The sequence below is a fragment of the Dasypus novemcinctus genome, chromosome 4, assembly GCF_030445035.2.
Source record: "Dasypus novemcinctus isolate mDasNov1 chromosome 4, mDasNov1.1.hap2, whole genome shotgun sequence".
NCBI lineage: Eukaryota > Metazoa > Chordata > Mammalia > Cingulata > Dasypodidae > Dasypus > Dasypus novemcinctus.
In genome coordinates, this window is record NC_080676.1 from 141,117,884 (window position 1) to 141,145,131 (window position 27,248).

Genomic DNA, 27,248 nt, shown 5'->3' on the forward strand with positions numbered 1-27,248 from the left:
AGAAATCCTGCAACTACTGGAAGCAGTCTGGAAGCCACGCAGGGTCACCGTCATACACTGTGGGCAGATGCAGTAACTAAAAAATACACTAGCTGATAAAGGAGCTCAATAGGCAGCCTAAAAGCCCTCAGACTGCAGGCCCTGCCACCAGCACCTTACCTGTTCCTTCTGGGGCAATGCATTAAAAAACTAAACTATACCTGGAAGAAACAGAAGTGGGCAAAGAGAAAGAAGGCGCCAGACCCCAGAGGGAAACTGGCTACTTCTTGATAGTTGAGTCTTCATCCCAAAGGGGGCTGCCTACACCCTTGCTCAACAATACCACTAGTTCACCCACTTGGGAAAAACAGTTTTAAAAGCCCTGCTCAGGAAATATTACTACATTGCCAGGATGGCCTCCCTCTGCCCCATCGTTGGCAACCAATGCCAAACCTGTGGTAAAAACAAACCATCCCAAGGTCCCCAGGCCCCAGCTGGCATCCAACACAGAGAAACTACTCCTTTTGAAAGCTTAACAATGGACTTTACACAAATAAAAACAAGTCAAAGGTATAGGTACTTATTAGTAATAATGTATACCTTCTCGGACTGGGTGGAGGCCTGTCCCACCCACACTGAAAAGCAACAACAGTAACTAATGCTTTGCTCTGAGAATTAGATTCCCTGGCATGGGTTGCCCTTATCCATAGGCAGTGACAATGATCTGGCTTTTGTAGCAGCCATCATCCAAGAGCTCACAAAATGTTAAAAATTAAGCGGAAACTCCACACAGCATATAGGCCCCAGAATGCAGGGAAAGTAAAACACATAAACCAAACCCTCAAAATCACACTAACCAAGTTCTGTCAAAAAACAACAACAACAACAACAACAAAAACCTGACCTCCTGTGAGTATATCTGTTCCTGTTAGCCCTCCTTAAAGTCAGATGCACCCCTGGATCCTCAAGCTATTTACCTTTTGAAATTCTGTTTAAACAACCACACCCATTTAATCAAACCTTGAAGGGAAATCTCAAACTCCTAAGAAAAAGCTGGCCAGGATTCTACCCTCCAGCAGTTAGGAAAAACTCTAGCCCAAACACACAAAATTGTCCTTCTCAGGATCCCATCCCATTAGGTTACCCAGTACATGCACACTTATCCAGAAACCTTGTTTGGATAAAAAACTAGAAAAAGAAGCCTTCCAGCCCACCTGGATGGGCCCACATACTGTGATCCTTGTAACCCCCACTGCTTTCAAAGTTTCAGGTATAGCCCCTTATATTCATCATACCAGAGTTAAAAGGGCACACTCCAATGAAAAACAAGATGACTGGATAACTCACCCTATACCTGATTGCCCCTTAAAAATCCAAATTGCCCAGACTCACCAAATATTGCCATCCCCTGACTAGATGAACTCCTGTCCCCTGTGGTTGCTTCTCCTTTTCAAACTGCTTGTCTCACTGTTTGGGACTGAACTAACAACTACAGCTCCCAGAAACTGGAATGTAATCATAGAAAAAAAAAACTAATTCGAATAATATACTTATGTCTTGTGAAGTGCTTTACTACCTTAAATTGTTTTTTCACTTAGCATGAGTGATACCTTATAAAAAAAATAAGGGTGTCAAAGGGGGGGAAGTGTTGAGAAATAAAAAGCATAACCTTGTAAAATTATCTAACGAGCCACTCCTGCCCCCCAGCCCCCCACTTCTGTAAATCAGCCTGTGAAAGCATGGCCTTGCAGGAGACTATCAAATGAACCACTTCTGCCCTCCCCACTTTGGTAATCTAATGAAACACTTCTGCCCCCTGCTTCTATAAATCAGTCTGCAAAAGCCTGACCTTGTGCCTGTCTTCTGCTTCTGTAACCCCGCTTGCAAAATTTCACCTAGCAACGCGTTAGCCAATGAATGAAAGCCATGCCAGGCCCACATAAAATCCTATGTAAACCTATGAAAACTGAGAAACGGGGCTCAGAATTTGGAGATTAACTCTCCTCTGGGCCTACACATAATAAATCTGTTCCTCTGCTTCTCCAAGTGCTGTTTAAGTTTTCCTGCTGCTCAGAACTCCTGGCTTTCCTGCAACACTGATACATTATGAAATTCTAAATCAAAATTTTTAATACATGACATTGCAATCATTCTTTGACAAACTTTCTATTAATTTTACTAACATAATAATTATACTTAGATATCAAATGAAAAATTGAAATTGTTATGGTAATTTATTTTACTATCTACAAAAAGCTTTTGGATAATACCACATGTTGTCATTAACAAGAAATTTTCTATAAAATCTAAATGATGAATGATTTATTTTAAGAATCAATTCTCTAAATGCAAAATAATTGTTAAATTCTTTAACTGAAAAGTAGGGCATTTGCTTATCTCAAAAAGTAGTTATTTATTGTTTTTCTTGTATGCCTTTCCATGTCTGTTCTAAATATATTTTTAAAAATTTTTATTTTACCTGTTTATTCTGATAAATGACTGAAATTTATCAAGGTTCTGAGTGTTTATAATTTATAGCATTCCATTAAATGGTAAAAATGTGATTTTAACACAACTTATTTTCTTTGGTAGAAATTCTTTATAATAATGTCACTTTAAGAAAATGTCTTCTCATTTCCCATCTTATTAAAAAAAAACAATTCTTTATATTTAAGACCTATTTAAAATTTATAAAGCAGCTGCCTATCATGTCTGGGAGGCCAGATAAAGACTTAAATATCTCTTCTGCTGATAAATTAAAGTCTCAAGAAGTGATGGGGTTTTTGAGATGCCAACGAATACAATGAAATTTTTTAAGGGAATAATGCAAACCCATAACTCACAGACTTGTGAACATCTCTGTGTTTTATTTAAAAATAGAATATTTAATAACTGTATTTCATAGTATAAGAATAGTTACTAACTCCACTGTATCACTTCCCTGACAAGATATGTTTGAAATGTAGCTATGAAAGGAAGATTCGACAGTAAACATTACACTTAAAGAAATGTGTATTAAATTAAAGTAGCATTATGAAAATTCACAGATATTTAATAATATAGACATTTAAGATGTTGATCATTAATTGGTTAGATGACTCAAAGCTGCACAAAGCAAATAAATAGTCTGGAGAGAAGGCTACATGACGAAAAATTTTGGAGAGAGCATTTTGCTTTTATCGTGATATGAATCTCCACGGAGACGTTACTACCCATTTGCCTCAAGGCTATTGGAATGGTATTCATAGAATCATTAGCAGCTTGAATAAGCTCCCTGCTATTGAGGCACAGCATAGAATGGTCCCTGATTCGTGTTCGAGAAAGCTAAACTAGAGCTATGGTGCTTGCTTTGGGTTCAGCCTGCAAATTTAAAGGGTTTGGAAACCTAGTTGATGGACTTATGAGGAGCAGAGACAGCTGAGAGAAATTTGAAGATAAGCCCAAGAACACTCGAGGGAGATGTGAGGGATTCCAATCTCGGAAGTCAGTATGAAGGGGCTCATACACGTGCTAGGGATGAGGGTGAAATGTTTCGTTCTTTGCATCACAGGAGTTATGATGGTGTGCATATTGAGAGGGGGAGGGGGAGCATAGGAACCTTTAAAAAGCATCTGAAAGTGTCCATGAGAGAAAGTGTCAGATTTCCACATCTGCTTGTCCATCGAGTGTGACGTGTTCCACATGATCACCTGTCACATGCTGAGCAAGCTCTGTTCAACCCTTCCTCCACCTTTAATCCTGGATGTATACCAAACAACTACTTTAAACGACAAGCTTTAATATTAATTTAGGAATTAAAATTTTCGAATCTAAATTAATAATTTGTATTAAAATCACTAGTCAAGAGTAGTAGTACTTCCCCTCTAGGATGGCAAGTTGCTGCTATTAAGATTAAACAATGAAAATCTTTTGCTTCTCTCTGCCTGCGAGGCTACCAGGCTGGGCAACCATGAGTCAGGCAGTCTCCTGCAGCCGAGGGAAAATCCCAGCGAGTTTCAGAGCTGAGCATCTGCAGCTGCTGACATTCTCAAAAGCTGGGGGATGGGTGTGCAGACTGTCAAATAGGGGTTTTAGCAGAGCACCAAAGAATCCACTGCACAAAGTGATTCTCAAACTTAAATATGACTTGGATTCTTCTGAAGGGCTTTATAAAACACAGATAGCAGAACCTCACCTCCAGAGGACCTAATTTAGGAAGGCTGATGTAGCTTCGGTAAATTTACATTTCTAACAATTTCCTAAATAATGCCGATGCTGCTAGGCTGGGTTTAGAATGAATGCGTTTAGTGGAGATATAGATTAGGTAACAGAGTCACCAAAATTTTCACAAGTAATAAGTGTCAGAGACAAGAATCAAGTCTGTATCCTGAATCCAACCCCTCTCTAGGCTCTGTACCTAACTGATTGCCAATAATGTTAATTGCGCATATATCTGATTATAAAAAACTGAATCTTGGGGGGAAATTCCTGCTCCATTCCAGAAGGGATTTTCTCTGGAACTTTCATCCTAATTTAATTTTTGATAAAATGCTTTTCCATGTGAAATATAAAACTTCCTGGATCAAACTATATAAATATATAAGACTGGGGATACTGTTATCACTAAATTTTACATCCCAATCAATTTTTGAAAAGCTAATTTAGTCTTTTTCAATCTACATAACTATTGTACAATTGAACATCAACCTTTGAGATGTTTTAATTACAGTTCATCCACTGCATCAAAAAATTGTTTGAACTATATATTTTTATTTGTTTGTATCATACTTATATCACGGTATCTTTCTTTCTCATAAGACTTCTTTTCTGAGAATTGCTTTTCTTTTCCACATGGTAAACCTACCTATACTTGTGCATCCTCAATAGTGTGCTCCAGGAAAGAAATATTCTCTCTTGATTAATCAGGTTACTGAATCTCAGGATTAAACCATTGAAAACATAGGAATACAAAATAAAATTGCTAGAAGTTAGAACCATAAATAAGGCATGTGCCTTGCTAAACTACACTGATCAAATTAACTTCACAGCTTATTTTTTGTGTGTGGTTGAGTTTAATTTAACAATGGGAAAATATAGGATTCTACTATTAAATACTGGAATATCTGGTAAAATTTAGAGATGTTGAATTATGACCCCTCATATTCTTGGTGATGATAGTTAATTAAGCCATACAAAATTGTCTTGTTGGGTTTTGTAATTGGATTTTAACTATTTGTCCATCATTTTAAGCATTATCTCTTAGTAAATATAGTGCACAAATTATGAAATTGCTGGAAAGTCATTAAAATTCTGTGGGTGATTTTATCATCAATAAACACAAAAGTTGGGAATGTACTGAATACTGCCTGACAGAAGAATAGCTGGGCAGGTTTGTTACAGAGCTATAGGCAATTCCATAAATCAGGAACACAGTTGTACTAATGGGAACAAATGATCTACTTGAACCCTCAAATTTGGAAGGGATAACCAATACCAAACTCAGGAGTGACCCATATGAAAATTAGATGGGAAATTCTTCCAGAAGCAGAACTAAAAGTAGACATATTTGCTAACAGGATTCTCAATCCTATTGCAAAATAAAAAGTTATTCAAAATGGCATTTTAGGCTGTCATGTTATTTACAAGCCTAAAAGTATATCTTGCCCTTTATATATTCAGCCGAGTGCAGTAAATGCCTTCACACTTTTACATAGGAACATTAGATACTAGACTACAATAGTCAGGTCTTCAAAGTTCTGAGGTAAAATAATTATAAGCCTAGGACTTTTATTCTAAGTTAAAGTAGCATTCAAATATGAAGGTTACAAAGAGAAACTCAGCCCCTGACATTGAGAGGTGGAATAACACAGCTAGGTTTTTCTTTGGCAGAAGGTCTCCTGGTATTGACATCCAAGCCATGTTGCTGTCCTTTGGACATAAACAATCTTACACAACACCAATATCAGCCTGGGTTATTCTGAGACACAAAACAAAATTTCTTCATAATTTTGTCTAAGCATAGGCAAAAACAAAGTCACTGTGCAAATCCACAGAATACCCAATATTCCCTACTGCTGGCTAACATGTGTGTTGCTTTATTTTTTATTTTATTTTTTATTTTAACTAGTTACAGCTTGGTTTTGCTTTAGTCTTCTCTAAGTCTTGATAAGATTTAAGAGACTTAATCATAGAATTAAAACTTCTTCCAGATAGCACCCAATCCAGAGCAATCCCTCTTTACTGAGCCATCCAGAAATGAGCCTAACTATGCACACACATTAGGTAATAAACATGACTTTTCAAGTTAGAAATAGGAGATTTATTAGTAAATGGTAGTGTGAACATCTATCTGTCTAGCAAATGTAAATAAAATCAGATCACTTTCACTGTGTGAAAAAAATGTAACAGGTTATGATAAACACAAAATACATCAAAGAAAGGAAAAATAAGGCAAATTTGGAAGGAGAGACTATTATAAGCAAGACAAAAGTCGTGGTATTTGAATTCATATTTACTGGCATTTTGACTCTTATCTGTTCCTTTATAGGTTCCAACATGGTCCTTATTCAGTTAAAGTTATGTACATATTTTCTGGATTCAAGAGAATAAATGTTCAATTGACATGAAAGTGCAAACACTCTCACATACTATTTGACTAAATGAAGTAATTAATAAAGTAATATATTTTAAATGTTAAAAGTTAACTACTACATAATATTTTGATAAAGCTCTTGCATAGTTTGTAACAAATGTTTCACAACAATGCAAAGAGTTGGTGGAGGGGTGATGTATGAGACCCCTGTGTGAAGTTATGTATGTTTATTTTGTAAGTTCGCAGTCTTTACTATACACTTATTGTTTATGTGTATTCGTGTATGAATGATATACTTCAATAAATAAATAAATAAACAAACAAATAAAATTTTAAAAAAGGTAATTGGATTAAAAAAATAAAAATCCAAAAAGAAAAAAAAAGTTCACTACTACAAATAGCCAATTGTAAAACTGCTTTATTTATGTTTAGCTAGTTTTTCTTATGTACTATTCTCTATACCCAGAGGTAAAGCTTAAAATGATTGTGAATTTGCTTATAATATTAGGTTTTTAGTTGAAGTTATCAAGGAATTATATTGACAACTATTTTTTTCAGTGGCACTTTCATATAGATGTGATAAACCAAACTTGTGGCTACTTTTAATATGTTGATCTTACAAGAACATTTCCTGCAGGTAGGAAAAGCCTGCATTTGACAGTTATGAATCTTATACTCAGACTCTGATCTTTTCACATTTTCTATGTATCAATTAATCTTAAGCTTTCACTTGTGGTATGCTGCCCAGCTTAATGCAAATGAAACTACACTTATTCTGAGAACTCCAATTTGTTTGGGGCAACATCTATATTTCAAGGCCCTATCTAAATTTCAAGGTTATATGCTTTGCCAAAGTAGGTAGGGAGAATATCTCTTCTTGTAGCTATTTTCTTACATATGCTTCAGCTGAAGTATCCATTAAATCCCGAACATAGTTTGCTGTGCTCTCTACTATTTCTGTGACAAGTTTTTTTTTTGTTTTTTGTTTTTTTTTAATTGAAATTGAGGTTCAGTCTTGGACCTTGGCCTTAGGGTTTATGCAGCCAGTCTCTCTGAGTTCTCTGCATAAACTCAGAGAGGCATTGAGATTTTTGTTTTCTTCCTTCCCCATCCCTCCCCTTCACTTTCCTCTTGCTTTCCTTCTCTCCTGACCTTACCAATCTACTTGGCTTCATCTCACAAAACATCTCCAAACACCTTTGCATTAGATTGATCTAATTACTTAAGTTTTGGGGAACTAAAAGTTCAAAGTCTTCCAAGTTTTTTTGCTTTCTGTTCCTACACATTTACCTGAAAGCAATGAGAAAAAAATGGTTTCATATTTTAAAAAGTGGAAAATAAAGGGGAATATATAAAATGGAAAATAATAATTCATATTAATATCTAGCTACAGTTTATTCCCTTTAATCCAAATACTTTAATGTGTATTTCCTAAAAGCAATGACATGGACCTATATAACTGAAGTAAAATTATCAAAATCAAGAATGTAATTTTAGTACATACTGTTATTGATAAAATATTGTTATCCAATACAATGATGTTGTTAATTTTCCCACTAATATACTTTTTTTCCTGATGCAAGAGCAAATTAAGGTCATACTTTATATTTAGTTATCATGTTTCTTTTTTTAAATTAGAGACACTGTAAGTTTACCAAAAAAATCATGCATAAAATACAGGTTTCCCAGATACCACTCTATTATTAACACATTGCATTAGTGTTGTACATTTGTTAGAACTCATTAAAGAATATATATATACATATATATATGTACTATCAATAAAAAGGGCTTCAACCAGTTTTTGTTTTTCAAACCTTAGCAGTTTAAAAAAGAATGAGCTAGCTATTTTGTAGAATGTTCTTTGATTTGGACTTGTCTGATGTTTTACCATGATTAGATTCAGGTTATTCATTTTTGGCAGAAACACTACAGAGGAGATGTTGTGTTATTCTCAGTGCATTATAACAGGAGGTACATAGGTATTTGACCAAATATTGGTATTTTTACTTTGAATAGTTGGTTAAGATATTGTCTTTTAGGTTTCTCCATAGTAGAGCTACTATTTTTCCCAATGAAGTTAATAAATAACTTGTAAGGAAGATACTTTGATATTTTATTATTAGTTTTAGAATCTACTCACGATTCTTCCATGAAACAATTATTATTATGGTGGTTACCAAGGGATTATTTTCTAATTTTATCATTCAATCTAGATATTCTCTCTAATCTTTTGTTTATATGCCAGTATTGGACTGTTGGACTCTTCTTTCATTTTATTGGTAATTTCTGTTCATTATTTATTTATTTATTCATTCATTCATTCATTGGATGGTTAAATCATCCTAGATTTGGCAGGTAAAAGCCCACTTAAGCTTATATTACTTTTTAGTATGTCTCCCATATGACATTTTCCATCTTGAGATCTGTCATGTGAATAACCAGGTTTTCTTCATTTGTGATGCTTTCCTCTTTTTTTATCTTGATTTATCAATAGGCAGAAGAGAGAAAATAAGCCTTCTCAGCCCTTGTGATTATTTAAGTACTCTTTAAATTTCTACATTACTGGTTGTGAATTTTCTTCATAAATGCCATCTGCCATCAGATATTCACTTTGCCCACATGCACAGCTGAAGGGCACTGTCTACAATTCCATGAAAATCTAGTAGGTCTCTTAAAAATAAGAAAGTTGTCCTACATATAGTTTCTTTATGGAACCATCCCTTCCTCCTAATTCCATCCTCTCTACTTGGGCTCCAAGTTACACCAACTCTTGCATGTTAAAGGGTGTGTTCGTTTTCTATTGTGATATAGTAGAGTTGTCAATATTCTTACCTATAATAGTAAGCTATTTAAGAAAATCTAGGCTTATGCTATCATGTTCCTCAAAATTTTTCTAGCCTCTACGCATTGTCCAATTCCAAATTCAATTCCACATTTTTAAGTATTTATTATGTCAGCACTCTAATCTCAGTACCAAAATCTGTATTAATTTTCATTTGTGGCTGTGACAAATTACTGCAAATGTAGTGACTTAAACCATACAAATTTATTTTATAGTTCTGTAGGTGAGATGGCCAAAGTCAGTCATTGAACTAAATTCAAAATATCAGCAGGACCACATTCCTTTCTCTAAACTCCAGAGAAGAATCTGTTTCCTTGCCTTTTCCTGCTTCTTGAGATCTCCCACATTCCCTGGACACTAATGGTAGTCAAGTCCTGCTGACATCAAATCATCTGACAGACTCTCCTTTCTGCCTCTTCTACTTTTTATTTTTTGAGTTTAGGGTTATGGATTTTATTTGAAAAGGATAGATTATGCTGTAAATTTGGCCCCTGACCATCTAGAACAATTTCCCTAATTAAGACCAGTTGATTAGGAACTTTAAATCTACCTGCAAATCTTAATTCCACTTTGCCATCTTACTTTATTGATCGACAGGTTTGGGGGAGTAGGATGCAGACATCTTTGAGGGTGGGGAGCACTATTCTGTCTACCACAAGGGCATCACTGATTATCTAAGTTTCCTTACCTAGTGAACTTTCATGGGCCTGATGACGTGTCCTACATGAGAAATAACACAGAATATTTCTTGGAGGTTTTAACTACCTCACTAATTCTTTCTGTACTCAGATGCTCTACTCATGGAGATGGAATACAACTTCTCATCTCCATTGTGATAAAAAAGAATAATGGGCAGAATAATGACTTCACAAAGATATATCCATCCTAATCCCAGGAACTACCTGGCATGGCCAAATAACTTTGCAGATATAATTAAGTTCAGGATCTTTATATAGGGACATTATCCTGGATTATCAAAGTGAACCCGGTGATCCTTATAAGAGGGAGACAAGAGGGTCAGAATCAGAGAGGAGATAGGATGATAGTAGCAGAGTATACACATAGAGAAAGAGATTTAGAAAGAGAGAGGGAGACTGACATTTCCATATACTGCACTGCTGGCTTTGAAGATCAGAGGGGCCGAGAGCCAACAAATTCAGGTGGCCTCTAGAAATTGGAAAAGGCAAGGAAACAGATTCTCCCCTAGAGCCTTCAGGAGGAACACAATCCTGATGACCCAATTTATGCTTCTGACCCCCAAAATTGTTATATAATACATTTTTGCTATCTTTAGCCACTAACTTTGTGGTAATTGGTTGCAGAAGTATTAGGAAACCAATACACCAACCCACCAAGTGTTATAGTTTCAGGAGTTAGTAAATAACTGGAGGAGAAATGAAGCCTGGAGCCAAGAAAGGGACTGCCTGATAGAGCCAGCTCTAAATGATTATTTCCATCCCTTCTAAATGTAAATGTCCTTGAGTCAGAGTCCCCAGAAATAAAAACTCTAGTTTTAGTATAAAGTCAGGCACACTTTCATCCACCTTCCAGGATGAATTTAAGAAATGTGTCCTGAATATTCATAGACTTCCAATTTTGGCAAAAACTAGTTTCACAAGACACAGTCATTCAGTCAGAGTCATTGAAGCTTTTTTGGTTTTAAGTCCAAATGGCCTCAGAGGTTATTGCTTTTATATTGTTCATCTTGGCAACCCAGCTTCTGGGAATCAGATGCCTGCCATTGCTGCAACATTTTCAAGGCCAACCAAAAAACATTTTTTCCTGACTTAGACACAAATATTTCTTCCCATTGAAAGAGAATTGCGTTTTTAAAAATATCCTTTCATATTTTGCTTATGGCAGGTCAGCACATTTATTTCATGTAAAACCTCCTTCCTACAATCCAATAACTGACATGCTAACACCTTGACAGGCATGCCCAAGAACATGGCAGCACTGGGAACTATTTGGATCCCCTCTTCTGAAGCAAGTTATGTTTATTGGGGTAGGAGTTTTCATTTTGTTTTGGTAGATTCTAGTCAGAATCAGATACAGGCATGTAAAGTATCATTTTTGTCCTTCCTTTTGAAGCATTATCTATGTACTAATACAGATTATAATATCATTCCCTAGTTAAAACTTGGCTATATTTATTAACTTCTTTCTTCTGCTGGACATTTTTAAGGCAACTTTCTAAACTGACCTATTTACCATCCCTTAGAATTCATCAAATGAGCATGTCCCTGAAATTTCACACACATCTTTGCAAACCTGTTTCCAATAGTCATGACTATCTGTCAAAATAAATTCTCTCCAATTCCAGAAGTTTTAATAGGCCCATTATGCAGGCCCTCCAAATTCTGAAGTCTTAGCAAATCTATACACAAATTTTGAGTAACAAAATCTGTTACTCAATTTAATCTTGGCTCTAAAGCAATCATTGTTCTAAGCACATTCATTCTTGTGGCTCTCCCTACCGGGTCTGGTCTGTATTAAAAAACCAAAATATTATATGAGCACTTTTACTTCTACAACTTGAGTCTATCATTCTACTAAAAGTTGGATTTAATATTATGGTAAAATGGTTGCACAAAATGTTAATGATCCGAAAATTCTAATAGTTGAAACATCCTTTATTGAACCCTTCATTCTTACTTTGGTGTGTTTGGTCCAGGTGAAGAAGGCCTTGCATCTGAAGAAAGCATTACATTCTTTGTACATGTTGCTACTTAATATTTTTAAGTTACCTGTTTTAAATGACATAGATGAATTTTATACATTAACACTATTAGGCCTTCTTAATATTCTCTTGATTATATACTGCTAACTTTTCCGTTCACTCTCTATGGGGCTCATAGTTGAAAATTAAACAGCATAGCATATAGTACTTAGTGTATATCTCTAACCCCTACTCTTTTTCCCTACTACAAGCTGTTTCCCAGCTTCTGGGATCATTCCTTGGCTCTTGACCCCTTTTGGCAGCTTCTATCTCTGTCCCCATTTGTGACACGTACATGCATTTTATAGGCTGGTAAACAAAATTAAAAGTTACATTCACTTCTTAGAGATTTAACAACCCCAAATAAATATTTTGCCTCAGGACCTGCTCTCTGGGAACCTAGGCTAATCTACAGGATTTGGTGTTAATTTCCCAATTTATTGAATTCCCCAATAATATTTACACCCTATATCATGTAATGGTTGAACCAGAATTTTATTAGCTTGTTAGTCTCCACTTTCAAAATTTTAAGACCTCACTGTGCTTCCCTTCCTGACATAGAAAAGGTTCTTCCTGACACTAGCAAGAGGTTATGAAGGGTGATGTTAATTCACTAGGGCTACTATAACAAAGTAATACAAATTGGGTGGCTTAAGAAAGCAGAGCAGATAATTATTATCTCAAAGTTCTGCAACTAGACATCCTAAATCAAGGTGTTGGTCTTCCATGCTTCCTCTTAAATCTGTAGAGGGCAAGTTGTTCCATGCTACTCTCTTGGCTTCTGGCAGTGGCTTGCTGACAATCCGTGCAATCTCTGCCTCAGTTGTCACATGGAATTCTCCATCTCCACTCTGTGTCCAAATTTCCTCTTCTTATAAGGACATCAGTCGTATTGGATTAAGGTTCCACTGTATTCCAGTAAGACTTCATTTTAACTTGCCTGATTCCATCTTCAATGAACCTATTCTAAAATAAGGTCACATTCTGATGTATGGGGGGATTTGGACTTAAACATATCATTTAAGGACGCAGTTCAACTGATAATATGTATTTTCCCTGTAGCTCCTCTGGAGTGAAGGGCAATGCACTTTTCTTTTTCTACTGTCATGCTGGATCATTGCCACTCTATTCATCTATCAGATGCTGCTGCTTTGTTTCATGAATGCATGGGAAAAACTCCTCTCTCCAAAAATGTCCTCTCCTATTTCTTCCTTTGCCCACAACTTCAAAGTTGTAAATGTGAACTAGGATTAGGTTCACTTAATAGAAATGCTAAATAATTGGCTTAAACAAGATTGAAGTTAACTTCTGACTTACATATACAAAATATATCTTCTAATCTGGACATATTAGAATGACTTGAAAAATTCCTGTGGAGCGCAACACACTTCTTTCTCCATTCTCTATGATCCTCATCCTCAGCAATATGGGTTTTACCTCATCGTCTATGATGGCTGCTTGAGTTGTCAACTCAGCTGTCAAAGACAATGTAAACCATCAGGAAAGGAAAAGGTCTAAAGAAAGGTGAAACAATTCTAGTTGTTGTTTTTCTTGACAGTAAATATTCATTTGTCCTCCACTCTCTATGTAACCTACGACTTGGATTTTGCATCTTTTCTTAGAGGTCTTTTATCTGAACTTGAGATGTGGCCTGAGAAGAGAAGGGTAAAGTCAGTGTACTCATCCCTGAATCTCAGTCTCATGTTTCCTCTACTATTCTCTCTTTCACAAGAATTATCTTTCCCATACATATTCAGATGGTACAGAAAGGATTGGGGAAAGAAGGAGGCAAAAGGGAGAAACATGGCTAAAATAAGGAAAACTTTTAGTTTAGCAGCTATTCTTTAGGATAATCACTTTATCCTAAACTGGAACCACAATTTTTGAGAAAATCCAAGATGTTGATATCTTTGTTTTCTGGCTCTGATTTGTCAGTGACATATTTAGTCTCAGTGTGTTCAGTATATTCAGACCAGGGATGTTCCAAGCTTGTTGTCAAGATGAGGTAAATAGAGTTTAGGCGAAATGTATTGATTTACGTCCTACTACATAGTTTCTTCATATTTGTAACTTTCCTGGCATGGTGCAGAGTCCATATAACCAGGGTTGAGACAAGGATATATGCTTTCTCATACCTCTAGATAAGGTCCAGTTCTAAATGTAATAGCACTCTGTAACTTAGTGGTACTGAACATGGTGTGACGGCTTGAGATTATTTGATGACTACCAGAAAGAGAACCATTACATTTGTTAACTAATCTACTAGAGATCTCTGGATCTGGTACCCAAGAATTGTATTAAATTCAGCTGTGGGGCCTTTGGTTAGGTTACCTGCTAAAATTAGAGCTCGTTGATTCCAGTACTCAAGTAAGGTGTGACTCAGATCGAGTCCCCGCCCTTGCTGGGTCTGATATAAATGGACCCTGAAGTCATTCAAGAAAGAAAGAAAGCGCTGTCATTTTTCATTGTTCCATGCAATAGAAAAGAGAAATCTCAAACAGCTGAATTCCAGGGTAGAGATGGGACATTTTGCCTGATAGCTTACAACTGACTTTGGGAATAGAGCTGGACAACCGAGAGTAATATAGGAGGCCCAGTCAAAAACCAGCCTTATGCCAGAAGAAAGGTAAATTCACTTAAGCATGAAGCTTCAAGAGGCCAGATCCATGCAGTTTGAAGAGAAAGAGGGAGCCCAGAGAAGAAAACAGAGGCTAGCCAGAGATGGGCAATCATCTTGCTTCAACACGTACCAACTAGCTTTGGGGAGACAGCAACCTTGAGTTGAATTATTTTACGGTCTTATAGTTGTAAAATTTTATGCTAAATAAATACCCTTTATAAAAGCCAGAAGTTTTCTGGTACTTTGCATCGGCATCCCTTTGGCAGACGAATACATATGGGGGACATTTATTTACTTATTTATTTATCCATGTGCATGCCAGAGTTCTACACCCCAGAGATTCATTTTCGGTGGCAGAATGGTACAGCTTATGCATTACCATTTTTGGGAAATTCTACCTAACCTAACAACAGAGGAAACATGAGCAGTTAACTGTGACCAGAGCTCTTATCTGAACTTGAACTAAGAGGAGAACAGAGACATTCCTGGGCTGGTATGGTATTGAGAAAGAAGGACAGGACCATTGAGAAGTTCAGTTACTGAAACACGTTTGATTGGGAAAGCTAAAGTTGGAGCATGAACAACGTGCATTCACCTTGTAATTTTCCCCAAGTTGCCCAACTCACATGTAATGGGATCCTGCTTTTCCATAGATATGTGTGGATTAAAAGAATAGGAGAATGCCCAAATGACTTTTTAGTAAAAAGAAACCTTGTGATGATCTGGGTTTTGTGTAGTCAGTTATAATAAATTGTCCCAAAATATCAAGGCTTTTAGAATTCACCTCTTGTTTGTTTTGGAAAAATAAAGTTTCTCATATAAAATAATGTGCATGAAAATAATCATTGCAGATATCCACTCTAAATATTTTCTTCTTATTTCTCACATTAAGAGGAAGAGCTTGGAAGCCCACAAACAATGATATTTCAAATTCTTGTTTATAAGAAGGGGAATCTGTTTATCCAATTATTCACTTGAAGTAAGAAGGAACAAGGTGAATCTTATTTAGCTGAAGTAACTGTATCTTTCCAAAATGCAAAACAAATTTCAAATGGAGCCATGAAATAACCTCAAAATTGCTCTATTTTATCAGGTTTAATGATGTCCTGTAGGACTCTTCCTTTGTGAAGATCACTCTCCATACCTATCTGCCTTCATTCTATGTACTACTATAGAAATTTAATAAATAGTAAAGAATATATACACACATACATCAAAAACTGTGAACAGGATCACATAATATAAAAACAACATTGTTGTGGCAAATTTTATAAGGTTTTGAGGGATGGTCTTATCAAATTTCTCTAGGGATAATTAAAGATATGACTGTGCAAAGGACTACATTAAGAATGTAGTCCAGGAAGGTTAGGTTTGAATTCAGGCTTTGCCACTTGCTAGGTTAGGGGAAAAAAGAGAAGGTTTTGTTGTTGTTGTGTTTTGTTTTGTTTTGTTTTCTGAATCTCATGCTACTCCTTGATAAAATGAGCATGATAAAATTAAATAATATTTTTGAGAACCTGTAATAGTTCCTGCTATGAAAGAGTTGCTTAATAAATTATGGCCATTATTATTATATTGTTCTGTAATTTTAAATATAAGCTTGTCATCATTATTATTTGAGAAAGATTAGAACCAAAATTCAATGTGTGGTAAGATTGCTTTAAAGTAGCTAATACATAAATCTTAAACTTCTCATCCATTCCCAAATAATAGTCATCATATATATTAATTTCAGAGTACAAAAATGTGATCTTATACTCAGAGATCTTAGAGAAATATATTGTTCAAAAACTATATCACCAAGAGAGGTAAATGATCTGAAAAACACAAGATAAAGATCAACTTAACATCAATTCTTCCACCATTATTGAGTAGAAGTATGCTCAGTGTTGTAGGATTTTGGAAGCACAAAGTGGATAATACATGGCGATTTCCTTTAAGTAGTTTATATAATTATTAAGAGGAAAAGTCAAAAGTTGAACCCATATCCATAAAGGTTTCTCAACACTTTTTAAAATCTCATTGTATAAGTAAAATTATTATCATAATGGGTTTTTACTGAAGACAAAAAATTTTAATCAAGGACATAGTCTACTCAGGAGTTTTTAATAGTATCACTCCCATCTTTTTTCAATGTTGAATGAAATCAACAATCTATGATTAGTTAAATAAAGAGGACTAAATTGAGAACTTTTGTTTATAATATGTGAAAATGTGTGCTATTTTGATAGGAGAGGAAATTTTCAAATTTTTGTCTTCCTTTTAATCATTACTTATATTTACTAAGTGCATATGGAATTTCCAAGTCAACCACTTTGATTTTAATGGATATGTACCATGCCTATCATAATATAGTGTGCTTTAGTCAGTATTGGTTCAAGAGGAGTAAAATAATATGAAAGTATATTTTAGAAAAGCAATTCATTCAAATTTGATCTTTTTATATATCATTTTATCTAGAATATTGGTAGTTTACATATGAGACTAAATCTCATTTCTAATAAAGAAATATAAGCAGATGCAATAGATCAATTTCATTCCACTCAAAATAACTGCATAAACATTACAGCAACACCAAAAAACCTTATGTAGGGTCTTTTTTAAAAAAGTGATAAACTTTAATGATGGGCAAAAGAAATTTTAAATAAATGGAGAGATAAAGCATGCCCCTTGAGGGAATTAGTAAATATTTCAAGTATGTTAATATTCTAAAAATTATTCATAAATATATAAACTATCAAGTTTTGTCAATATTGAGGAAACTATTATAAATTTCATTCAAAAAATTATTGAATCATACAAAGTAAAGTATTCAAGAAAGGGTGTCTTGCATTTCAAAAATTAAAATTCTACATAAAGCTAGAATACATTAAAAATTTTGGTACTCATGCCATGAAAGATAAATAGAAATACAAATGAAAGAAGTTCTAGAGAATATATTCATTTCTGATTCATTATGCTTTACTTGAGTTATCTATTATTCATGAATTCTCACAAATACCACTCCTGTACATTTTTCCAAGGTGAATGAAATGTGTTATTTATGTGTCGTTCAAAGAGGCCATGTAGAAAAAGTTTGTTTATGGCATGTTGGCAGCTTATTCCTGTTTTAATAAAGATGACATTTGAAAGGATAGTGAAACTTGTATTAATTTGGTTTGGGATAATTAATTATGAGGTACTCCAAGTCATTTCCAGATAGAACTTATAATTAAATAAATATTATGCATTACAGAATAAATTATTTTAAGACAAAGAGGAGTAGAAGGTGGCAATAAACTTAGCTTGGGTTTTCAACCTAAATCATACGCGTGTGTCTTATTTGATGTAAGGAACCGAAGAATCTGTAACAATGTTGAGGACCCTTGAGGCATCTCTTGAGAGTTACTAATACACAGTATATTATATCAACAGCCACAGTCACAGATACAGCTTTTACATGACACAGAGGAAGAAAAGAAGAGAAAAGAAAAGAAATAACAGAAAAAAAAAAAGAAAACAGCAAAAAAAGACTCTTTTCCCCAAGTATAAGAAAATGATGGAAATAAGAGAAAATGTGAAGTAGGTCCGGTAGACTGTATTTCTGACAGTTCTGGGTACTTTCCAATGTCGATAGCCATTTCGATACTGAATAGTAGTGTAAATTCATATCTCTCATCTGACCAAATTAAATTCTGATTGGAGTAATTAAACAGAATGTATGCATTGTGGAGCCAGAGGGGAATCCCCAAACGCCACTCTGTGTCAAAAACATTATCTGGATAGTCCATTCCTTATTCACAGAAGATGAGTTCATTTCTCTCACAAAATTAATCAGGGGCTTTTGAAAATATTTCATTAAGACAAAAATGCCACTAAGGTAGAAAGAGAATGGAGAATTCAGGTGTTATTTTAATAATAACCTAAAACACATTGTTTGTACTAAATAAATATTAGAAAAAGATAATAAAGCATTAAATGAGATAATAAGATTATAAATTAATGAGTAACTGTACATTATAGTATTAATACTCCAGAAAATTGAATCAGCTTTACCTACATTTCTTTCAGAATTCAGAGGTAAAAAACAAAAGATAATAATGAAGAGAAGAACGGTTATAGATACAGAGAACAAAGAGATAATTTTTCCTTCTGGAAAAGAGCCAAGAAGAAAATGAACAAACGGAAAATATTTTAAAATGCAAAGATACAATAATAATCTTATCAGCTACAGAGGAGAAATTAGAAAATTTAAATCTATATATCAAAAGGGGCTATTAGACCCCGGTTGTCTTAGTTTTCCAGGGCTGCTTTGACAAATACCACAAATGAACTGGCTTAAACAACAGGAATTTCATGTTTTTGGAGGCTAGATGTCCAATATCAAAGCATTAGAAGGGCTTACTTTCTCCCAGTGTCCATGGTGTTCTGACAATCCTCTGTCACATGAAATGTCTTTTTCCTTGTGTCTGTTTTTCTTATTTCTGCTGGCTTCTGGCTTCTGTGTCCAATTTCCTTTGTTTCAAAGATCCCAGTGACATGGATTAAGGTCCACCATGACTCAGTTTGGCCTCATTTCCAATTCCTAATAACATCCTCAAAGATACTATTCACAAATGTACCCACACCCACAGAACAGGGAGTTAGGACTTGAATATGATTTAATGCCAATGCAGACTAAATTAATAGAGAAAAAATGAAAAGCTAGGCATGTACAGATAAAATTATGGCATTTCAAAGATAATGGAAAAAAGCAATGAATATCTTCATAGCAAAATAATGTATATACAGACTTGTGGACAACTGCCTTCTTCCATGAGAAAGAAAGTAATAGACTATATGGACTTTTTGAGAACACCATTGTATAGTAAGAGCTCTATTCCAAGACAATTTTCCTATTTATTTTTAATGCCTTGAAAAAATATATGTTCAAATACACAGTGGGTTCAGGAATTGCACAGTTTTTTTATTGATAATCTACTCAATTAGATTTGAATCCAAATATGGGAATCATATATGTGAAACACATTAAATAAAAGAACCATTGATAAGCATTGAAACTATTGAAGAAAATTCACACTTATTATTTTCAAAGTTAAAAAATAGACAAAAATCATATTAATATTCTAAACAGTAGTCATTTAACACAATAGTGTCAAAATGCAAGATTTACAAACAAAAATGGGATGGGTAGAGGGAAGACGATAAAATGAAAAATATTTTACTTAATGCTTCTATCTTTAGGGATAACATTGTTGAGTATTAAGACATCTCACGAGCAATATCACATAGACTGTTCCATTGTACAATAAATGGAAACCCTTGGAAGCATGTTTGTCTCTGGTCTTAAAACAGGAAGCCTTCCCCAGGAGTCAAGACGGTTTCAGCTGGTTACAATAGATGGGTTCAGACGCCAGCATCCACCAGGGATGTGCATTGCCTTAGAAGCACTACCCATTGTGGCTGCAACAGATACTGAGCAATTATAACTTTCATTATAAAACTGCTTCTCTTTGACATAAATTTTACTTGTTGCTCCATCCATGCCAGACAACATAATTCTTCTGTCTACAAATTCCCTCCAGAGATTTAAAAATGTTTCCACAACTTCAACATCTTCATGGAATATTCTTTGTTTCTGCTAGACTTGAATGAAATTAATTTGGGTCTCCCCAGATGACAAAAACCTCTGTTGCTTTGAGAGACATGCAAATTTGCCACTTCACATTCCATCTTATTATTGCCATCTGTTATTACTTTATTTTGTGTGTAATGCTTTTTTTAATATACATTTTTATTTTTTAAAAAAGATACTTAGATTATACAAATATTACATAAAAAATATAGAGAATTCCCAAATTTCCCACTCCCAACCCCTCCCACATTTTCCCACATTAACAACACCCTTCATTAGTATGGTACATTTGTTACAATTGATGAACACATTTTGGAGCATTGCCACTTAATGTGGATTATAATTTGCATTGGAGTTTACTCTTTCTCCCACACAATTTTGTAAGTTATGACAAGATGTATAATGGCTTGTATCTGTCATAGCAATGCCATTCAGGACAATTCCCAAGTCCTGAAAATGTTCCCATATTATACCTGTTTTTCCCTCTCCCTCCCCTCAGAACCTCCAGTGGCCATTGCCTCTACATCAATGATAAAAGTTCTTTCATTGCTAGAATCACAATGAGTCTATATTAGAATACTAGTAAGTCTACTCTTGTCTATCATTGATTCCCTAATCCTGAGGATTCTGAGATGGTGATGCCCACTCCACCTCTAATTGAGAGGGGGCTTAAATCCCATGGGGCAGATGGATGAGACTATCTTGCTTGCAGTTGTACACTCTCTATGTTCCTTGGGATTGTCATTTTCCATCATCATCACCTTGTTAGTTGTCTTGGGTGAGTCCAATGAACTGGAGAGTAGATGGTGCAAGTCTTTTGAGATTCAGGGCCCAAATATTGCCATATATTATATTGCTTAGCTGTCCCTCTCCATTTACTGATATTTGGGACCTGATACCTGGTTTGTCATTCGCAACCCCTGCTATCATTTGTGTAACTTCAAATTCCACATAAATGGCAATTTCAACTTCCTTTCTGGTCTCTTAAATACCCCAAATCCTCAGTTCTAAATCCCTTCTGTTCACTCCAAATTTGTCTCCATCATCCAAGTACACTTTCTGATGCTTATCAACATTAATTTGAAAATATCACAAATTCAGATTTCCATTATTACTCCCACACAGCTGTTCTTTATCCTAACTAGACTCCCTTCCCACACACACCAATCCGTGTATTTTCCTTCTACCCATTCCTTTCTCTCTTTTATTATTTCCTTCATTGTGCAACTTACTTAAATTCTAAATTCTAAATATCCCACCATTGCCAGGACCATATTATTGGTTACTACTACAAAACATTATGAGTAGGCTCTTCAGATATTCTCGTGTTCCATTTAGAGTCTACACATTATGACACATTTTATCTTTAAAAGGTTGAAGAAAACCTGAAATGACCCTGCAGACTGGCTCTTAGAATAAAGTTCAACTTCCTTATTATTGCCTATTCTCCAGACATTCTTCAAGTACTTTACTTAGAATTGCAATAGCATCCTATTTCCATCTGATTTTTTTGTCCATATTCTTTCTCCCTTCAGTGCTTTTACATATTCTGATCCCTCAGTTTATAATTTTTCCTACTACTTTTTTTTTTCCTGCATCCTACTTCAATTTCCCATGAAAGGTTTACCAAAGAGGAAAGATGGGAGTAGGTACTTTATAAAAGTCTTATCATACTTACTAATACATTTTTGAAAGTTTGTCTTTATTATGTCCATTGCCTCGTTCATAGTAGACACACATTAAATAACATATGTTGAAATATTGATTTATAGGTCTGTTTTTCAGTGTCTGTTTGTGTGTATGTATGTGTATGTCTGTGTGTATGTAAGAGTGAGACAGAGACAGAAAAAGAGACAGAAAGAAAAAAAGAAAGAAATGGACTATTTTCAGAAGCTATGTATGGATGGTGGAGATAGGAATGCTTTTACCATGCTTTTCTAAAATTTTCTTAACATTTCATATTTTCCATAATGCATATGTATTATATTTTCTCAAAACAAATTACTAAAATCTTTGGGTAGAACAACCCATAAAAGTTTGACTTTCCCTATATTTTGAGACCATGTATTACTTTCATATTACCACTTTAATAAATTAACAGAAAGTTAACTGTTTAAATTTATTATCTAAGAATTTTATCAGTCAGAAGTCCAAAATGGATCTGCTGGGATAAAATCCATGTGTCAGCAGCTTATTTTCCATTCTGTAGACTCTAGATAGAGGGCGACACATTTCCTTGTTCAATTAGTTGTTGGAAAAATTCATTTTCTTTTAGTTGTAGAACAGAGACCCACAATTTCTTGATGACTGTAAACTGAGGACTGTCCCCACTTCTGGTATCTGCCATATTCCTAAGCTTATGAACCCTTCCTCCATCTTCAAAGTCAGCAAAGGAAGGTCAACTCATTGTCATATTAATTTTTTCTGATCCTCCTTCTGCTGCCACATTTCTCTGTGAGCACAGCAGAGAATGGTTCTTGGCTTCTAATACTCTTGTAATTAGATTAGTTCTACTTATTTAATATCGCATAGCTCCCCATCTCAAGATCCTTAACCTTGATCCTATCTACAAATCCCCTTTTTTCATTTAAGTTAACATACTCACAGATTCCTGAGACTGGGACATGGACATCCTTGGGGAACTATTAGTCTATCTACTACAGATTACTAAACAATTATTCAAGTTATTTTACTTGCATTGACAGACTTAGTGGTTGGGGTTCAAATACAGTTCATATTGAGTAGTAAAATTGGATCCCCTACTTAACAAGTAGACGAAGTAAAATTTAGTAAAATAGGACATAATCTGTTCTTCATTTTTTTATAAATATCTTAGGGAAATATTCATTTAATGCTGCATACTTTCTCCATCTTTTGCTATCTCATTTCGCATTTAATCTGCTGTGCTCTGAATTTTTTCCATGACAATAATGAAGAATCATTATTGTTGGGAGCGATAAAAAGAGTGTATGCCGACCTCAGCGAGAGTCAGTAGCACGGCTGCCAGAGAAGAGCCAACCCTCTCATTTGAGCAAACTATAATTAGCTCCTCAAAATATGCCAGGTCCCACAACATGGCAGAATCCAAATCTGCCCTGTCACTTCCTTATTCTTCTTCCCTTTCAGGCCTTTTGTTCTCCGTCTTCCTGCCACTGCCCACACTGATAAGGCAGTACGCAGGCGCAAGGCGGGGAAACTGAAACCCACCCTACACGTCAGTAGCAACCATAACCAATCCCTAACTTCCACCTCCGCCTATTACCCCTCCCCTTCCCAAGAGTATATATGCTTTGTTCCCCTCAATAAAACTTGCAGCTTGATCCTCACCCTGTCTCGCTGTCATTCCTCGCGTCTCCTGTCTCATCATTCTCCTCCACGCAACCACGAGCCCCCGTTCATTGCCCCGCTGGTCGGGGCATTCACACATTATGAGCTATTAAATGAATATTGATCCATAACACTTTCAAATTTTTTCTTTCATTGTAATTGCCCTTCTAGATCAAATCGTCATTTTTCAAAGTCCAACTAAACATTTAAATTTTATTTTTATATAAGGAGAATTAATTATTTTCAATGTGTTTTACTTGATTATGTTTCTGATTTATTAAATTTTAAACTATCTGTGGATTTCTCTCATCGTTGAAGGCAATATATTCAGTTCATTGTATATGCAGTCAACTACAGATATAATCAAGTTAATGATGATTTAAATCCACAAAATATTCATACAATAACAATCAGGTCAGTGATTGCTTGAACAAACAACAGAGCACTCTATAATCTTGACAATTTAGCACATGAACTTAACCATCACGGTCTCCAAAGTATTGGTCGATCTAGATTCTTGCTTTCTGGACTCATTTTTCACTTTTTCCTACTCATTTTTTGAATTCTAGGCACAGTGGCCTTTTGATTTTTCAGGCCTTTAACATTTCATATGCCCTTTTGATATCAATAAAACCTCTATTTCAACCTAATTTCTGTAAATCCTTCATTTTTTACCTTAAAACTATTACCTCAGGGAATGAGTCAGCTCTGTAAAGTTCTGCATTTACAACAAAACTTGCAGAAATTTAAAGCTAGAGCATAATTTTATCAATGTGACATCAAAAACAATGGAGGACATGCACATAGCATTCACTACAATGCCATGTGATAACCACAAATATTAACAGATTCCATATATATGATTAGTGAGGTTTAGAGCATTTATATAACTTATTCAATGTCACACAGCCAAAAAAGGATGAAAAAAATGATGTAAATCTATATAATTTGAAAAGAGGACCACACAAGCAATCATAATACTGCTCAGAATCAGAGTCCCCTTCGACTTAGTCTATTGCAACTTAAAAAAATGATATATCCTGCTACCATATATAAAACCTAGCATTTGCTCTTTTAGTCACTTTCTGATATAAATTTCAGTGCTGTTAATTATGTTCACAATGTTGTGCTACCATCACTACCATCCAGAATAAAAGTTAAAAAAATTAAAATATGGAACTTCATTACACAAATAGTGAACACTAAGGTAAACAATAGACCAGAATTAATAGTACAATTATAAAAATTTGCTTTCATGTGTTGTAACAAATGTTCCACACCAATATATGGAGTTAATAATAGGGTGGTATATGGAAATCTTTTATTTTATGCATGGTCCTCTATTTAAGAAAAAAATTTATATACAAATTTTAAAAAAGTATGCTCTTAGTCCTAAGAGGCTTTGAATTGCTATGCAAATCTTGATTCTGACAAGAAATTAGAAAATATTTTCTAATTTTTCTCTACTTCTCAATGATTTATTTTTTATTTTCATTAGAAGCATTTTACAATAAGACTTATCATCATTATTATGCATCATAGTAGTTGAAAAGTTTGATATATATCTTAGGAAAAAAGTCACTGTGTAAAATGACATTTTCAAATTTTATTTTAACATTTTTTATTAAAGGATGAAATAAAAAAAAGATTTCTTTTAACTCATATAGCCCTAGAATTTTGGAATCTTTTAATTAAAATTTCCTAAAAAATACTATGGAGATATTTCACATGGGGAAAATTTGGGATTGAAGAATTGATTGTTGTTAATATTAAAAAAATATTTAACACTAAATAAGATAATAATTTGGACAGGAATTGCATACAAAAATTCATCAAATAATTAGAGGTTTTACTATACATCAGAGCATGAGAACAAGAATTTGAAGCATAGTCTCCAAAGTTGGTACCTAAGACTTAAACTGTGGTGTTGCCTGTTGAGCACAAAGGATTCCATATAGTATCAACATCAGAAAAGAACACCCCATGACAGCTGTGAAAATAAAAAGGCAATGATTAATAAATAAAAAGCCCCTGAAACAAGAACAAGGCCTAGAGCTGCAGGGTGCCTAAGAGTTACCTCCTGAGAGCCTCCATGTTGCTCAAACGTGGCCAGTCTCGAAGCCAAACTTAGCATGTAAATGCCTTGTCTTACCCCCAGTGTGGGACATGACTCCCGGGGATGAGCCTCCCTGGTGCCAAGGGATTACTGCCAAGTACCAGCTAATGGTGTAACTAAAAAATGACCTTGAGTAAAAGGGTCAGCTTGGACCAGCAGAATATCTCAATCTACATATAATATGAGGAGTTAAAAATGCTTTTTGACCTGAATGAAAGGGGGAAATGGAAAGGATAAATGAGTACATATGGCTATGAGTCTCCAAAAAGAGCCAGGAGGTTATCAGAGGCGTTGCCCTTATGCTCACCTCAGTGGAGTCCCAGAGACAGATAAAAGTAGATACAACCCCAGGTACAACTTCTTCTGAGGGCTACAGAGACCCACAGGTTCTATGGTAATGGCAGATGGAGTTCAGTGCCATGTCAGTTGGCCCTACTTTGGAGTTTGTATATCTGTGTGATGGAGCTGGACTCAGATGTGATCTTTGTTCACAAGCCTCTCCTGTTACTTTTACTGGAATGGTAGCTGGTGTTGGGGTTTAATGTATACCCAAGGGAGCTGAGTCTCTGGACTGACCATATGATAGCCAGGCCCTGAGCCTCAACAGACTTCAGCTCCTACACTCTGGTTTATTGGACTTACCCCACTTAGCTAACATGGAGGTGAAGAAGGTCAAACACCACACTAGGGAGCCAAGAGTGCCTACAACTGAAAGCAGGAGAGTTGCATCCAGCATCCATGTGGAATCTAAGCCCCCTCTTGATAAAGATGTGGAGTGGACACAACCATTCCAAGATCCACAGGATGGAGGAATAGAGTATGGATTGGAATGGACTTACTGATATTCTATTCATGAACTATTGTGATTAGTAATCAAAGAAAATGTGGCATTCTATGGAGAAAGTGGCCATGGTGGCTGCTGGGGGTAGGGAGTGGGAGGAAGAGATGAGATGTGGGGACGTTTTTGGGACTTGGAGTTGTCCTGATTGGTGCTGCAGGGACAGTTACCAGACATTGTATGTCCTCCCATGACTCACTGGGTGGACAGTGGGAGAGTGTGGGCTATGATGTGGGCCATTGACCATGGGGTGCAGCGGTGCTCAGAGATGTATTCACCAAATTCAGTGAATGTCTCATGATGATGGAGGAGATTGTTGTGGGGGGAAGATTGGGGTGGGAGGTTCGGGGTATGTGGGGACTTCATATTTTTTTAATGTAATAATAAAAGGAATAAATAAAGACAAAAATAAATAAATAAAAAGTAACCTCTCTGGAATCATATCTGCATATAAGACAAAGATAACAATCATTGCCACCAATAAAAATAATCAAACTCTCTCCTCTCCAGGGACCATGAGTGACAACTGCTTATTTACCAATGATAATTGTTTTCCTGTTTCATTCCTCTCACCTTCTAGGTAAGAATTATTTAATTACCCAATTGTCTCTGCCTTCTG